Source organism: Coenobita brevimanus, chromosome 80 (assembly GCF_032717465.1).
Source record: "Coenobita brevimanus isolate Jiangsu-jjx chromosome 80, ASM3271746v2, whole genome shotgun sequence".
NCBI lineage: Eukaryota > Metazoa > Arthropoda > Malacostraca > Decapoda > Coenobitidae > Coenobita > Coenobita brevimanus.
The window spans coordinates 26,568,809-26,584,076 of NC_137033.1; positions in this window are offsets into that span (position 1 = coordinate 26,568,809).

Here is a 15,268-nt window from a genome sequence, read left to right on the forward strand (position 1 = left end):
ATGAAGATTCTCAACCCTGAAACCAAACAGTCCTTCAAACCGGATCCTACAGCTGTGAACCTGAAGCTACAGACCCGAACTAGTGAACCACCTCTTGGCCATTCACTGTAAACAGCCAGTCATCCCAATGTACAATGTGTGATGAACAGTGTGCAGTGTACAGTGCCTTATTACTACAGTGGGTCACCATGGGTTAAGATACTTCCCAAGGTTTGACAAGTTGAAGAACAGCTGCCTAGACAAGGGGCCATCAACTAGTGAATGACCAGAAGGGCTATTTGGAACCAGTGGGAACAAGGGGATTCTGACGACCTGACTTACGTTATTAACCTAGCGGAGAATCACTTCACCTTCATGTCTTCAGGGTGGTTTGCATCAACGTGACATCTCTGATGAATCGGACCACCTTCAAGATTTAGATGAAATCATCTTCAAGTCCAAACGCCCACCTGCTAAGTTGGACAAAGCCCCCAAGAGTCAGCCTAGTCCTGCTCTCACCCCGCAGTCACCCTACTCCACCCGTAGGATCAAGCTCGACTTCCACCTTCCTACCTTTAAGGGTGACATCCTTGTCTGGACAGAGTTCTAGGATCTTTTTTACTGTAGCCGTCCATGACAACAAGCAGTACTGCCCATTTGAGAAACGAGGTCATCTTAAGTGACACCTCGATGGAGAAGCAGCTAGATCCATCCATTGCTTGGCTACAACCAGTGATAACTATGCCTTCGCTGTCAACATCCTTCAGGAGAGGTTTGGGAGAGAAGATCTCCAGAAAGAGTCCTTAATGGCCAGTCTCCTGAACATTCCTTGCATCACTGACGGTGAGAACCTTGAGTCTCTGCATTTTGTTGATGACCTCATTGCCAATGTCAGGGCTCTTGGAGTGCTCAAAGTCCCCGAGGAAAACTGTGGTCAGCTTCTCCTACTTGTGTTGAATATTAGGATTCCTGACACCTGGAGACTTCATTGGGCATGGTATAAGAAAACCAAGAACTTTTTAGGTTCAGATCTCACAGCCATTCTCAAGTTCTTTCAGCAGGTGTCCATCCATGAAGAACCTGCTCATCCGCCTGTAAGGACATCGACAAACTCCTGATCAGCAGTGTCTACAGCATCAAGAAAGACTGTTACCAGTGTGCATAACCTTCAGTGACACTGACCAGAATTGCCCAAGAAGGAAGATGGATGTTCAAAGCTTGTAACCGCACCCAGCACAGGCTGTCCAAGTGTAACCAGTACCAGAAGATGCCTGTGGATGATCGCTGGACCGTCGTGATGAAGGCAGGTGTATGTTTCCAGTGCTTAGGACCACATAACTACTGTTCATGCACCAGCAGCACATGTCTGAAATGTAATTGACCTCATCATTCATCACTCCATTGCCATGACTGAAGATCTCAGCCCTCACCCTTTGCTACTCCATACCAGCCATCACAGTTTTCTGAAAGTTAGCTTCCTCATCTCAACACCAAAGGACAGGAGAAAAAATGGACTGCAAGTGCTAGAGAAAACCAGGGCACTTCAGATCAACAGTCCACTCACCTGAGATGTGAGATGCAGTCTCCACAAGGACAACCATGTCATAATGAGCAACAGCCTCAACAGTTCAGTGTCACCACCTGGGGATATTGTTACAGTCCGACCACACTGGTGGTTGCAGTGAATGATCAGCACACCCATTTGGTCCGCCTCCTCATCGCTGGTGGATCAAGACTCGTCCTACATACCCTGTACATTCTTCGGTTGCTGATGACTAGAGACTTCCAGTGATAGACCCTGATACTTTCACTTCTGTTGGCTTTCAGGAGAAAGTGGAGAAGGTCCAGAAGTATGACCAAGTAAGGGTCACTCTGAAGGGTCGAAACAGTGTTCCTTCATTAGTTTTGCCTGTGGAAGACAAAACACCTCTGTGCTCCCCCTCACCACCATGAAAGCCTCCTCCTTTGTACTGCTTTGGAAGGGATTCATCCAGCCAATGACTTAGAAGAAGGATCTGTAGACATATTGATTGTGACATCTGATGTGTGACATCATGCACTGGAACCAGATCCCTATCTTAAAGTGGCTTCGAGCTGTCGAGACGGTCTTTGAATATGTCAAGCATGGAGGTTCCAGAGAAGCCCTACTGCTTTGCCACTCTTACAACCAATTAGGGTTGATGCTCTCTTGGATCTAGAATGTCTTGGAATTTCTGACCAAAAACTCACAGACATAAGGAACTACCCCCAACCAAAGTGGAATGAAGATGAGAAGCACTATGAAATGAACCTTCTTTGGAACTCTGAAGATCGACCAGCATCCAACTTGAGATCTAATAGGGCGAGGACTAATTGGATGATGAATCATCTAGATGTAGAGGACTTTCAGGAGTACGATGACCACCTTGCATGTCTTTACCGAAGCTTCGTCATTGAATATTCACCTAGTCACCAGGACCACTCTGCATTTTACCTTCCCCACTGAGGTATACATAGAAATGGGAAGCTAAGAGTAGTGTTTGACGGCTCGGCCTAGGACGGCACGAGGAGAAGTCTGATCTTCTATCTTGACCCTGGTATCAGCCTTCTGTCCTGCCTTCTGTCAGTCATCCTGAACTTCTGTGATGATTTTGTAGGTTGCCAGGGTGGCATAAAGGCAGCATTTCATGTAATGTTCATTAGAGAAGTAAGTCGCCAGTACGTCAAGTTTCTATGGGCAGATAAGGGTCTCAGGTTCCAGTGAGGCCTTTTTGGTCTCCCCTGTTCTTCCTTCTTGCTGCTCCAAACCATCACCAACCATCACCATCAACACACCGGCATAGAAGCAGATCTTCGCCACCTGATTGAGCATGGGATCTACCTGGATGACCTGTGTCTTAACTTTTCATCAGCTGACAAAGCAGATACTAGAACTGAAGAGGTAACAAGCATTTTTTAGGCCACTAGCACGGAGCTTCAAAGGATGCATTGGACAGGTGCACCTTCTGAGAATTCAAAGATCCTTGTCATGGGATGAAATACTACAGTACAACAGACAGTCTGGCTGCAGTCATACCACAGCAAGGGTCACTGCCTAACATGAAGAATGGACCACTCTCTCTGTTACTGAGCCCTTTGACACTCTCAGCATGCTGACTTCTTGATTGAACTGGGATAAAATATTCTTCCAAAACACCTGGAAGGATCCTGCTAAGCTGTCATGGGTGGCAGAGCTTTCTCAAATGGTCGAAACAGAAATGAGAAGATGGTGAACAGATGCCATTGACATTAGAGAAGTGTCACTTCCCCTCTATGCTGGTGCATTGTGGTACTGGATACTCTCTTCTGTGTGTTCTGCAATGCATCTCAGAAGGCATATCGACTGCTATCTACGCTGTCCAAGGTGGGGAGTCACACTTCCTGTTAGCCAAAGGGACATTAGCACCACTCTCCCAGACAATGGGCGTCCCTGTACTTGAGCTTATGACAGCCTTGATCGGAGTAAAGCTAATGTATACTCTCTGACAAGTGCTAAATTTACATCACCCAAAGATTCTATACTGGACTGACTCCATGGATGTACTTTGCTGGAGAAAGACTGAAAAAACCCTCAAGCTGTTCTTGAGGAACAGAGTCTCATCTGTCCACCATTGTCAAGCCCAGAGCTAGGGCACCACGTCAGCTGCCTCACCAATCCTGCAGATCTAGGAACAAGAGGCATCTCCCTCAGTAATGATTGTCAGTCAAAACTGGTGGAGAGGACCCGAATTCCTGTCAAGTCTGTCTGCTGTTGGACCACCAGACGAAGATATCATCTGAAACTTCGAGTCCAGTGCTGCAGCAAAGCTGGAGTTAAGGGCACCAACCCCATTGCCTTCAAATGGGTAACTGCCGTTACAACGGAAGCATCTCACAACAGCATTGCAGGCCTGTTTGCTCTTACTGACTACTCCAGCCTCAAAAAGGCAAACAGCTGCACATCATGGACAATGTGCATTACTTATAATGCTTGTTATCAACCTGCAGAACACAAGGCCGACTCACACAGTCCTGAGTATGATGGCATGCTCTTCACTTCTGGATTCATTTAGAACAGAAAACTTATTGGGTGGAACTGGAAGCCCTGCAGTGGGGCACACAGACCACCTCATTCCTCTGCATCAAGGGTTCGACCTCAGCTCGATGAAGGTGGTGTAGTGAGAGCCACCTCACTGACTAACAAGTCCTCTGTGATCATCATGCCTGACCTGTACCACATCACCACCCTCATTGTGGATAAGGCTCACCGTCAATGTTTCCACCAAAGCACACGCACCACTCTAGCCTTGTTATCCACCGAGTACCTGGTCAGAAGAAGGACTGTTCTATGGACGGTGAATGCATGCAGACGATGTTATCGGTACTGAGGACTCCCATACCACTCTCCGGAGGGATCACCACCAGAATTCAGCAGGAAGCCATTGCATGCCCGTGCTAAAATTCACGTAGACTACTTTGAGCCTGTTTACATGAATGTTAGGGAAACCAAAGTATGTGGTTTACTGATAACCTGTGCAACTTCACGTGCTCTCCACCTAGAAGTCGAGAGAACACAAAGTGTAGGGAACCTTTAGATGGCTCTCAGATGCTTCTTCACACTTAGAAGGACCTCATCCTTTATTGTCAGTGACAACGCCAAATCATTCAAGAAGTTGTCCAGCTTCTTACCTTGCTCCATACGCTGGTGCTATATCCCAGAAGCTTCGCCATGGTGGGAAGGATTCTGGAAAAGATTGGTGGCCTGTGTGAAGAGGTCACTTAAGATCACCCTGCATCAGTGTCACCTCTCCTTTGAAGAACTCGCTACCACCATCTGTGAGTTCGCCCTCCACTTGAACCTTCACCCCCTAACCAAGGACGACAGAGACGGTGCTCAGACCTCTGCATACTTCTTCTTTGGTGTCACATTTATTTGAGGACTCATCTTGCTGGCTGTTGACTCATCAGCCACTCAGGACCGTGCGTGGCAAAACAGGAGACTAATTTTAAACCACCTTCCCACAAGATGGACTGGTGAGTACCTACAGACTCAGAGGACGTGGGCGATCTGTCTGGACACCTCATGTTGGGGAAGTTGTCCTGGTACATGAGGAGCCTACCAGGGATCAGTGGCCGATGAGGAAAGTCGTATCCCTGATCCCAGGACGTCATAGTCATCACCGCGCTGCCACAATTTCCCTATGAGGTTGTATTACTTGTTGTCCACATGGCAGTTCTTATCATTAGGATGTGACGCCAGACTCAACCCATGATGAATATGCCTCAGGTAAGGAAGCCAGCAAACTTGTGGATGCTGCAGTTGACCCAAGTGAGGGAATGCAGATTGTGGGTGTGGGATCTCAAGTGGATGTTGGTGCTGCTTGGGTGATCCCTGCAGCTCTGACTCTGATTATGACCAGATTGGGCCATCAGATCCGTCCACTGAAATGATATGATACATAAATACTCTGTACTGTAGCGATAGGATAGGACTGTACGAAATCTACATGTGGATTTCGGGTGGGGGGAATGTTCAGTGAATTGAAAATGCACATGTGACTGCTTGATGTTGTCAGATAGTAAGCACAATTAATTTACCTTCTTGTGGGGTGCAGGAAACTACCAATGATGTAGGGCTGTTCATGCTCATCGTAAACCCCAGCTGGAATGCCCAGTTGTCACTCGCTTGTGAAGTCACTACCTTGCCTACTACAGTGACCATCATCAGCATCACTACTTGGGCCCACAGCATGAATTGCAAACATTTATTTTTATTATTGTTTTGTTTAAAATGTTGGGACTGTCTTGAATGTACGTGTATTTCCCTTTATTTTTGGGAAGTGTATTTCTGTGCTTTCAGACAAATACATAACCCTAAAACCTGGAGTTCGTATATCCCAGCATGAAGATTCTCAACCCTGAAACCAAACAGTATGATCCAGCATCTTAATCAGGACAACCTGATTAAGCTGTCTGCGTTGTACAATGTGCTTTGGGTGCCTCGAACGTTTCCAAACTCTTGGCACTTTGGACACGTCATAACGATACCAAAACAGGCTGGACGTTTTATGAATTCCACTTCATTTTGTCATATTGTGTTGACTTCTCCACTACATGAGGTCATGGGACGAATGGTTAATAATAGGTTTTGTTTTGTTTTAAAGTCGAAGAATATGTTAAATGATCGAAAGTTTGGCTTCCGTAAATACAGAAGTTCACTAAATCATGTAATGAATTTGGAGCACTGCATTTCAGAAGCATTTACCAATAAAGAATTCATCATAGAGGTGTTCTTGGACATCCATAAAGCCTGTGACATTACGTGGCAACATGGTATACTAATGAAGCTCTATGCTTATGGTTTAAGAGGTACTTTGCCTGTTTTTATTATCATTTTTTAAAGATACACAACTTTGTCAAATTACCCCATAACTTAACATTGGATGTATTTATCCATGAAAATGGGTTGCCTCAGGGAAGTGTGCTTAGTCCCACTTTGTTTAGTACTCTGATCAATGATATTCTGCCATCAGCTCCCATCCCGAGGTATCTTCAAAACACACTCTGTGCCAATGATTGTGCAATATGGCACTCTTCCTGTAATGCATAATTATTGGCAGTGGGCCCTGAAGTGGAGATTTAAGTTTTCTGTCCCTAAATGTGCTGCTGTAGTGTTTATCACTTGCAACATACCTGATTTGGGTTTGACTGGATAATCAGGCGGTACCTTTTCAAAATTCTGTAGAGTTTTTTGGCCTCCATTTTGATCATTTTAATTGAACTTTAAATTTCATGTTGGCAGTTTGCTTGTTCCCTGTGATGGACTGATAAATGTCCTTAAGTAACACCTGAGTACTACTTGGGGAGCTGACAGGAAATCTTTAACCCGCCGCATCACATTGATGTACATATGCGGCCAAATATTTTGTCACTGTGACTCCCATTGACGTTTATGAACGTGCTGCAATTGCAAGGTCTATCATTTGCACATTTTTCAAATTTTGCACTTGATTTTTGGTACATATACACAGGACACCTTCCTCTACACGAGGCCAGGCAGGGACAATGCCTTACCCCGTGTGACCTCCCCCCCCCGTGCACCATTGTCTCAGCAACTCACCTGTTACCAGTGAACTGGTCAGTAAAGACATGTTGTGCCACTATACGAAATTCAAGGTGAGAGTGATTCCCCAATCGATGACAATGTGGAGGACAAAGTTTACATGGCGTTAGAGTAAGAAACACGCAGAAGTGATGAGCATGTAACATTGCCAAGAAAGGTGCATAATGTTGATGTGTTTGATGAGTGAAACAACGCTTATATCGCCTATATTACTGTGTGAAAACCAATATGCTCTTGTACTACATATAAATTGGTACCAAATAAATATATATCTACCTATTCTGAGAGGTTTGTAATAGTTACCCTTCCCATAGAAAACATCTTCTCTAGAGCCGGGCTTGATAGAACATGGTACCAGGTGAGGGTAGGGTCACCTGTACCAGGCATTTCCAAGCCCAGGTAGGCTAAACACTTACTCTCTGATTTTTCAATGTTTCTCATAAAAAGCGGAGGTTTCAGCAAAAAAAAAAAAAAAAAAAAAAAAAAAAAAACTGCCAGGATTGGGCAAGGTCATTGGTGAAAAATCTGCTGGGACACGGTGGGTTAATGGTGAATAACTCCCTTATCAGATCTAAACTAGATTATGGCTCACAGATGTATGGGTCAGCATCTGATGCCATACTGAAAAGGATGGATGTGTTGCAGAACAAATGTTTGTGAATGTGTCTTTGAGCCATGAGGTGTACACGTGAGGCTTGCATGGAAGTGGAGGCGAATGTACTATGGGTCACAAAAGTATTGGTGCACAGGGGGTCCAATGCCTACCGAAAACATTCAAACAAATATCGACTGTGGCTGGTTTGGATGGTGTGAACAACTTAGCTAATGCTTCATTTGTTGTTCACGGAACCCTAACAAGTCATCGTTGGCCACCAGTATCAAGGTTCTGTCAGTCACAATGGGTAATTGATTGACTGAATATAATTAAAATCTAGTGGCATAACCGCCAGGGTCATATACTGCCAGACAACAAGGTAAAAGTTGCCGTAATTAATAAGTGCATATTCAGAATAAAGTTACTACTAGCTAGTAGGAATAAAACACTGAATATAACAAAAGTATAAAATATTAACTACTTATAAAACTGGAAGGAGGCCTGCCTCCTGAAGAAAATTAATAACATCAGTAAAATCGCCGAAGGCTACCCGAAGCATCGAGGACAGGCAGTAGGCATCATCTACCCCTTTACACCCATGGAAGAGTCTCCAACATAGGTCCCTCAGACTTGGATACTCGACCTGCAAGTGACGAACAGTAAGGTGAACAGGGCAGTCATCACAGTACGGTTGAGTCCCACCACTCGTTAGGAATCCACGTGTAAATCAAGAGTGCCAAGCGTGGCAAAGAGCCACCTCTAGTCACCGAGGCATGGAGGGAAGAACTCTTGGCACAACCACTCTCTGAAAGATTCCTTTTAGCTTATTATGGGCAACACCATCCCAGTGTCTCTGCCAACATGTACAAATCGTGTAGCGCATGTAAGGTGTTACATCAGAAGCAGGAAGCGGGTAGTCAGTTAGGGGCTGTTGAGAAGACGCAGCTTTAACTAATGTATCTACCTTCTCATTGCCCACCACACCAACATAAGTCCACATGGTGGTCACAAAGGCCAATAAGAAGAAGCCACTCTAAGATTGATAAATCCAATGGATGGGATGCAATAAATGACTCCAATGCAGAAACAGCACTATGGGAGTCACTAAAATCACAAAAAGAGATTGGGAGAGAGTGAAAATGGTTTTAAGAGCATATAAAATCGCAGTCAGTTCCACATTATACACTGAAGTAAAACTAGGAAGGCTACCGCCCCTACTAAAGGAAGGGAAGACGACACCAAAGCCTACTCCAGTATCAGTCTTAGACTTGTCAGTATAGACAGGGACAGAACCCTCGTGAGTGGAGGCATGTTCTAAAAGGAGAGAGGGGTACACCTGTGAGGGAAGTGAGCCCTTTTTATCAATAATGGATGTACAAAATGTCACACGAGGTAGCCAAAAACCCACCCTTGGGATCCGATGTGGACAAACTGCCAGTCTCAGAACAGAGAAGGCTAACATAACAGACCCTGTAACTGATGGGCTTTGGGAATCTAGGACGGGTGTCATAGACAGAAGATTGAGAATCTTGGGAGACGATGGCACAAGAAATTGAGTTCGGAATGCAGTGAAAACGATACAGTCCATCATCAATGACTGGCGCCGCAAATCCAAGAGGAGTACACCAGCATCCACCAACAAACTTGAAATCAGGGATGATCTGAATGCCCCAGTTGCCAAACTTACACCAGCATGATGCACAGAATTTAACACTTGGAGACGGACATCTGTAGCAGAAGAGTAGACCTCACTCCCAATTTAGGAAGAATAAGAGGCCTATGCAAGAGGAGGAGGGTCTGATGGTCAGCACCGCATGAGGTAAGAGCCAAAACCCTCAAAAGACTCAAAGCTTTAAGACAAGCTGCCTTAACTGAACAAATATGAGGAACCCAAGTTAGTTGTCAATCAAAAAGAAGACCCAGAAACTGCGTTCTCCTCCATGCAGGATATTCTCCTACCATAGAGGTACAAATCAGGGTCTGGGTGAACCCCTCAAAGAGGACAAAAATGCATAGCCACTGTCTTTGTTAAAGAAAAATAGAAGCCGCTAGACTCTGCCCAGCCAGAAATTCTATTAAGAACCAGCTGCGACTTCATTTATATCAGAGACATTCTAGATGCAATGAAGGAAATTGAGAGGTCATGTACATACAGTGAGCCTTGTACACCATCAGGAAGTACACTATTTACATTACTGATGGCCACATCTTCTAGTGCACGGGCATTGGAAAGCACTCCTCCCACTCGGACCCTTAAAAAATGGTTAGATAAAAACTGCTGCTTAAAAATAGGCAAGTGCCCATGAAGGCCAAACTCATGAAAAGAAAGTAAAATGCCATGACGCCAGGTAGTCATATGCCTTCTCCAGATTGAAGAAGATCGTGACCTGGTGCTAGTTAGTGGAGAAAGCCTCACACACACAAGATTCCAAGGACAGTAGTGCATCAGAGGTAGATCACATTTATCGAAACCCATACGGGGCAGGGGATCAGAAGTCTTCTCTCTCCATAAACCACACAAGCCTAACATTGACCATCTTTTCAAATATTTTACATATATAATACGTCAGAGAAACAGGCTAGTAATTCATCGCCTGTAGGTGGTCCTTACCTGGTTTGGGGATCGGGATGACTACAGCAACACCCCAACAAGCCGGAAACTCACAAGAACACCAGATCTTATTAAATAATGAAAGCAAAAGCGAAAAGGACTCATCAGACAGGTGACATTAAAAGGCATAGGGAATATCATCAAAACCAGGAGAGGAATCATGGCACTGTAACAGAGCCACCTGGAGTTAAGAAATAGAAAAGGGAACATTATAAGACTCTCTGCCAGAAGAGGCAAACTGAAACCACGAGACTCTAAGCGTTGGCGGTGGCAAGCCAAAGGCATATCTGCAACTTTCTGTGACACACAGGTAAAATGATAAACAAACAATTCTGCAACAGCGAAAGGATCAGCCACAGTTTCACCTGCTGCAGATAAAGCAGGAGGGGAGAGAACAGTAAAATTTCCTGGAATTTTCCTTACCCAGTTCCACACCTGAGTGAGGGAAGTCCTCAGACTGATGGAGGAAATATAACTCTTCCATGATGAACACCTGCCCTCCTTTAAAACCCGCCTCGTATGAGCTCGTGCTGTCTGAAACGCCATCACATACTGAGGATCCCCACAGTAACGACGAAATCAAGAGAAGGCAACTATGGAAATGCAATCAGAGTTCCACCATGGAACCGAACGTTTAGGAAATTGACCCCTTTTTCTTGAAATAGACAATAGGGCTGCCGAGAGCAACACGTCAGTGAAATATGACACCACCTCAGTTATATAGCCAAACTCATTGACAGAAAAGGAAATAGAACCTGACTGCATGAAAAGTGGCCAGTCAGCCTTACCCAGAAGCCAGCGAGGAAGACGAGGCTGAGGTCCACCTGCACTACCAGTTAAGAGTAATAGAAAATGGTCACTGCCATACAGGTCCAGCAACACATTCCAGGTATAATCTAAAACAGCATCAGCTGAAGATAAGGACAAATCAATGGCAGTAAAAGTTCCAGTCTGGATATGGAAATAGGTCATTTTATAGGAGTTGAAAATGTCCAACTCCTCATCCTCCACTAAAGAGGCCAGCATAACACCCCGAGGGATGCCTCACTGTTTCCCCATAGTAGATGGTGACCATTCATATCTCCTAGTAAGAGAATGGGAGAAGGAAGGCTATGAATAAGGTGTTCCAGAACTGCCCTTTCAACAGTAGCACTAGGAGGAAGATAACGACTGCAAACTGTATACTGCTGATGGAAAAACATCCGGACAAGGACAGCCTGCAGGGGAGTGATGTCCAGATGACTATGGAATATCCTGGCTAAGGAAGATAGCAGCACCTCCATAACGACCGTGGCCTGGCACAGGATCAGAGTAAAAGGTATGGTAACCAGAAGGACCGAAAGGAACAGCATCACCTACCATGGTCCACTGGTTACACATGCATAAAGGAGTAAATTGAGAAACAAGATGACACAGTTCCTCATAGCTAGCACGTAAACCCCAACAATTCCACTGGATGATAGAACCCTTGGTGGAGGGATGATGATGATTACATGCAGGACTTTACACCTTCTGACAAGTGAGTGGGCTTGGACTGATGCTGAGGAAGGTCCTTGGGAAGAGACTGCCCCGCATCAGGACCCACATCCTATGTCAAACATCCATGGGCAAACATGAGGACAAGGAAGAGGATAGTTCTACAACATTCTTCCTCTGAGATGGAACAACACTTGGCTTGGAATGTGGCTTGAAGGCCGCTCTGGGTGATGTGGGACGACCAGTGCCAACATCAGAAGCCCCAGAAGTGGAAGAAATGTCCATAGGATTAGAACCCTGTGAGGATGACATTGTTTCAGAACTGAAGTACCAACGGTCTGTCAAACACCAAACCCAGGTGAGGACCTGACCACAGGTGAATCATCAGCCACAGATTATACCTTGCTAGACCCCTCAGCCTCTGGGGCAGAGGGAACAGGAGAGAGGTCGACATAAGGTTTGACAACAGAGACCGAACAATCAGGTGCAGCTTCCACCTGGCTAGACCCCTCAGCCTTTGGGCAGAGGGAACAGAAGAGAGGTCGGCACAAGGTTCGACAGCAGAGACCTTAGGTGGCCAGTCTTCAGGCTCAGAGATCTGAAGAACCACGATGACGTTTGCTAGATACAGATTGGGCTGCAGGTATACTGGATAAGGGAGGAGAAGGAGTCACGTCAACGTGTACATCCGCCACCACCACGGAAGTGTGCAGACCGTGATTCACCAAAATGAGAGTGGAAGCATTTAGAATAGCAGGCAGGCGAACATCAGTTTCACAAACAGTACAAACCATGGGGACAGCATCTCGCAAAGCACTAAGTGGTGGAGTGGTCACTGCATTGGGTCGAGGCCATCCCTGAGACACAGGGCGGTGTGCTGGCATTACAGAAAGGACAGCAGCATAAGTAACCCTGGGCTGGAAGAAGCGAGTCTGAGCTCTTTTTTTAGCCTCAGGAAATGAAACGTTTTCAAATGTTCGAATTGACAAAATCTCCTTTTCTAGGCAGTAGTGAGGACAGTTTATAGAATTTACAGCATGAGGACCGCCACAGTGATAGCATTTAAGGGGTCCTTGACAGTCACTGGTATGGTGTGGTTCGCCACAGGAGACACAGTCATCAGGAAGGCCAGCCTGTACACAGCAGCAAAATCAGCTGACAAGTCCAGATCCTTGACATTGTAAACATCTCTTTGGGGTGGGCACATACGGCTTCACAGGAAGAGACAGCCAAGCCGGCTTCACAGAAGTAGGCAAGGTCAACCAGTCGAAAGTCAGGAACAAGGTAGGAGTTGGGGTCAGGACAGCATCGATTTTCTTCTGCAGTCACTCAACAGCTACTGTACCAGAAGATCTCAGTTCGTCCAGCAGCTGTGCCTCTGGGTAGTGGTGAAGGTTGTGAAAAAACTACACCTTTGCATCTGTTAAAAACGGCATGCGGAGCACAGGCAACTGCGGCACCAGAAACAGAAATCAGAGTTTGGAAGGAAGAGCTCATTTCTGTGGAGTACACCTCAGTAAGGATGCTTCCATCCCCTTGGGAACAGAACTTAGGTTCCCTACCACAAGCTGAGACAATACCACCGTGGAGATCGAAAATATCAATATCTAGTATTGAGCCGCCAATAGGGTTCTTCATTATCAGATACTTTGCGTAGGATTTTGGCACCGTGTCTTCTGGGTCGATTCCCAGAGCTGAACCAACCTGACATGAACCCCTCCTAGTCCCAGTAGGACACTGGGACAGAGGAGGAAAGTCTCCAGGGGCCTGGAAAGACCCTAGAGTGGCAGTGAGCAAGGAGGATGCTAAAGAAAGTCCAGGGACAGAGGCTGTCGTCAACAACATTTTTATTCAAGGGATCCTTATATATTACCGAAAAAACTCCATTCCCCCAACCATCCACCTACCATGGAGGGGAAGTCTTATGCCAGGGACAAAACCATTGGCGACCCCAGAGGTAGCAGGAGAGTGTTGTATACACAGGTAACCACCGGGGGACCTGGGCAAGGGTGACTCCAGGATGATAGGAGCCACCAGGCCACCCAGTGCCCACTTGACCCTAGCCAATCCATTACCAACCATTTGACCTGGTCGGGCCTAACCAGGCCACCCATCTGGCCAGAATAAGGGATCAAAGACGTGTACTACTAGCTACAGGGCACATCGTGCAGCATCACTGAACCCCCAGGACTCCCGTGTCCCAGCATTACGGGATGCCACGCATGGCAAACACGTGGGGAGGCAACAGTCCTGTCCTAGATGGGAAATGGGCAGGGACTAACATCATCAGCAGGCCTCCTCCACCAGAGATGTAGGGGGTGCTTGGTCCACGAGGCCAACAGATACTGAACCCTACAAAGGTAGGCAGGCCTCCAAAGTAGGTGGCACTGCCAGCCAAGCTTCAAGCCTCGCCACCGCATCAAGGTGACCCCCCTGAGCGGGGCAGTCATAATGGAAATCTCACAGTCAACACACACAGTTATCATAGCCCTCCAAGAAGCGGGCCACAGCGTTTGTGATATCATGCAGCAGCTTGGTACCCACTGCAACACAGCAGCAAAGGTGGATTCTGCGATGTGCAGACACTGATGCTATACACGACATGCCATGAGTTGGCTGCCCATGCTGCACCACCTCCGAAGAGGACCAGGTAAACTGTGTGATTTAAATGATTTAAAAGTTGATAGATTCTGTTATTAAATATGGTTGCATGAGGCATAATAGTGAAATATGCTGGTTTGGATAAGATGTAAACATTAGTGTGACGTTATGCAGCTAACCAATCATCATTTTTTTTTTAAACTAGGCCATAGGTAACGCCACTGTTGCTGCTCCATTCACGCCTTGTGTCAGCATGTGAACTGACCTTGCTCTAAAGTGCAGCAGTGAAACTATCCATTGTAGGCATCACAACAGGGGTTTAAAAGATTGCAGGCCAGCCAAGAACTTAGTGAGCGTATTATGAAGGGCAGGATGGAGTATGCACTTGAGTAGGCTGATAAGCCGGATGAGTTTTGGAAGTGTGTCGTCTTTGTGATGGACGTTCCACTGGGGTGGTCCTTCAGCAACACATTATGTTTGGCAGCTACTGTACTTAACACCAGGTTAGTCTCTCTCTCTCTCTCTCTCTCTCTCTCTCTCTCTCTCTCTCTCTCTCTCTCTCATGGCTGCCTTAGCAACTATGTCTTAAAACCTGTGCCTCCTCTGCATCCATATCCATAGATTTTTGTTGTCTGTAGATTGCACACTGCACAGTGCGTTACTGTGCAGCGTAACTGAACGTCAAATGAAGTTAAGGAAACTGTGTTGAATTATGCAATTATACATAGTAAACATTCTTTGCAGTCTTTATAACACTCTATATATGTCGCACAGCCGTAATTAGTTTAGCTTGTTGACATGACTCGGCAACACTTACAGAAACGTTAATTGTCAATAGAACCTCCATGATATAGTATGCTTTGGATACACTGTTCAGTATCAGTTA